Source organism: Notothenia coriiceps, unplaced genomic scaffold (assembly GCF_000735185.1).
Source record: "Notothenia coriiceps isolate Sejong01 unplaced genomic scaffold, NC01 NC01_scaffold00017027, whole genome shotgun sequence".
NCBI classification, from domain to species: domain Eukaryota; kingdom Metazoa; phylum Chordata; class Actinopteri; order Perciformes; family Nototheniidae; genus Notothenia; species Notothenia coriiceps.
Genome location: NW_011349728.1, coordinates 1 through 2,413, shown reverse-complemented (window position 1 = coordinate 2,413; position 2,413 = coordinate 1). Strand labels below are relative to the sequence as shown.

General features: G+C 38.7%; 1 long non-coding RNA gene across 5 annotated transcripts; it reads right to left on the bottom strand.

Moving 5' to 3' along the window:
- Positions 1–262: 262 nt before the first annotated feature.
- On the bottom strand, positions 263–2,388 carry LOC104949994 (uncharacterized). 5 transcript variants are annotated; one of them, XR_798870.1, is made up of 4 exons: positions 2,234–2,388; positions 1,659–1,754; positions 945–1,081; positions 263–447 (listed from the first exon to the last, which is right to left on the bottom strand). It is a non-coding gene; the product is annotated as an uncharacterized lncRNA (long non-coding RNA). The 5 variants fall into 5 exon arrangements; XR_798871.1 differs by having other exon boundaries at positions 264–447; positions 1,682–1,754; positions 2,234–2,386; XR_798872.1 differs by lacking the exon at positions 1,659–1,754 and having other exon boundaries at positions 264–447; positions 2,234–2,380.
- Positions 2,389–2,413: the final 25 nt, after the last annotated feature.

Genomic DNA, 2,413 nt, shown 5'->3' with positions numbered 1-2,413 from the left:
AATACAGTATATAATTTTGTTTCATTGGTTTGTTAATTATTGTAATTATGTATATAGGCTTTTTCTAGTCAAAAAGTGTCCGGGGTCGGGTCAGGGGGGTACTTGGGCTAAGAAAAGGTTTCAAAGGGGGGTACATTACTGAAAAAGGTTTGAGAAGCACTGAGCCAAACAATATTAATAGAAAACTGAGAGCCATCTCCCCTCCATCGTTCAGCTTAAAAAGTATTATTAATTTGGCATGTAAGCAAATATTATTAACGTGCTAAATCTTGTGTCCTGTGATTTGAATGTGTTTACCTCTGTACTGTAAAGCACATCCATGATTTTGTTGAAGATTGGGTTTTCACTTTCGCTGTCCTGGCAGAGGACCTCAATGTCTCTCAGCTTTCCGAAGTAGAAGTCTCTCTCCTTCTCCAGTCCGTCTATAGTCAGCTTCAGGTCCTGCAGCTGTGTGCAGAGAGAGGAGGGGTTTGGGTGCTCTCAATGTGAAACAGGGCTTTCAGAGAAACTTCATAAACATAATTATGTACCATCAATCATGCAATTTAATTATAAACCTGCACTGATGGGTAACTACTGCTTCTATTTATAGAAGACATTTCTGAACAAAATGGATGAATATCGCTATCTAACACTGAAAACAAAATAATAATAATAATGCTGCTTATAATAATAATAATAACTATCTCTAAATATAGAAACGAGTTATTCTTTCATATTCATTTTATTATTGTTTCACATTCTTTACTTGATTGTATTAACTCCTGTTTCATTTCAATCTGTGAGGTCTCCCTGAATGTTCGATGTTGAGGGAGGGGGGAGGGGAGTGTTATTTCCCCATGTGTTAATCTATGTATGTGTGACGGTATGTTCTTTTAAAAAAAAAAAACCCAATAAAAATCATGTTAAAAAATAAAATATATGTCTGAACAGCCCGTCGGTACCTGCTGGTGGAGCTCCACGATTTCAGAGTCCCCCCCGTTACGGGACGTGTTATTGGATTTACGGGGCGCTGCTACAATGATCTGCTTCTGTGGCGGGGGGGCAGGTTTTGGTACTGTAGGGGAAGTCCTCACAGGGCCTGGAAGACAGAAACATACACACACACATGTTTATATATCTGCACTGTTGTTTTTAGTCTGCTGTCAGATTCACTTCATTTTACCCAATGCAGCTGCAACCAGTCAATTATATATAGAATAAATGTGACCCAATATTATTTGTATGTTTTAAGTGTCCCACGATTCAATACGGTCAGACTGAAGCACTCCTTTGTGCGTCAGTCAATCCTCACAGTACGCTAAAAGGTCATTAAAAAGGTTTTCTCTCACTGATTGTGCTGTTATGGTAAATGTTCGTTGTTTGTGTTTCATATACTGTGTCTGGATCGTAAGTCATTCTTACTCTCTGTACTAAAGGGTTGTGTTGGGAGAAAAACAATGAAAAGATGTGAAGAAGGAACATGTTTGCAGAGATTTGAACATCTTTTTTCAGCCTATTCATATATTAATGAAACCTTTAAAACTTCTGACTGTTGAAAATACATTTAATGAGATATCAAGATTTTAAACTCTGGGTTCAACCTTTTTTTTTTCCAACTTAGAACAAAGCAAATAAGATATCATACTCATCGCATACAAAAACAACTCAACACTTACCCTAACCTAAACTGACTTCCTACCTTACAACGTTAAAGCCAAGTCATTCCTGTCAACAAGTCCCTTCAAGAGATAAGGAGAGGTCTGTAACTGTTTCTAACAAGATAAAAGCACAAAAGGAAACCCACACACATGCACAAACACTCACAGATTATTGATACATTTCTTTGCGGTTTGCTTTGATGATATTACCTTGAATAACAATTCACGTGTCACTACTGGAATACTTCACTGCTAACATTGTTTGATCTGACGCACACGTACTAGTTGTTCTCTAATATACTGTAACTTTGGTCGGACGTCTTCTTTATTTTTCCTGCCTTGCAACTTATTTACATGCAGCACATTAAAATATTGATTGGCAGACAGACCAACAACTTGTGAGTCATAGCAGGGAATCTTGTGAAGGCTGCTTTTGTAGAGACAATGTCCAAAAGACTTGTGAGACTGTACGAAACAATTCAAATGTACCTTAAATCAATAAACAGTTTGAATGAAGAAAAAGTCACTCTGCGCAGACACACGCAGACACACGCAGACACACGCAGACACACACACGATGCAGAAGATGTTACCTGAGCGAGAGGGGGGTCTTTTAGGTTTGCTGGGACTGTGTGCACCTGGGTTAGAGGTGGGGATGTTTTTCCATGAAGACGTGAAACCAATGAAATGAAGCCTTTGAGTTCACACACACACTCACACTCTCACACTCACACTCACACTCACACTCACACTCACACTCACACTCACACTCA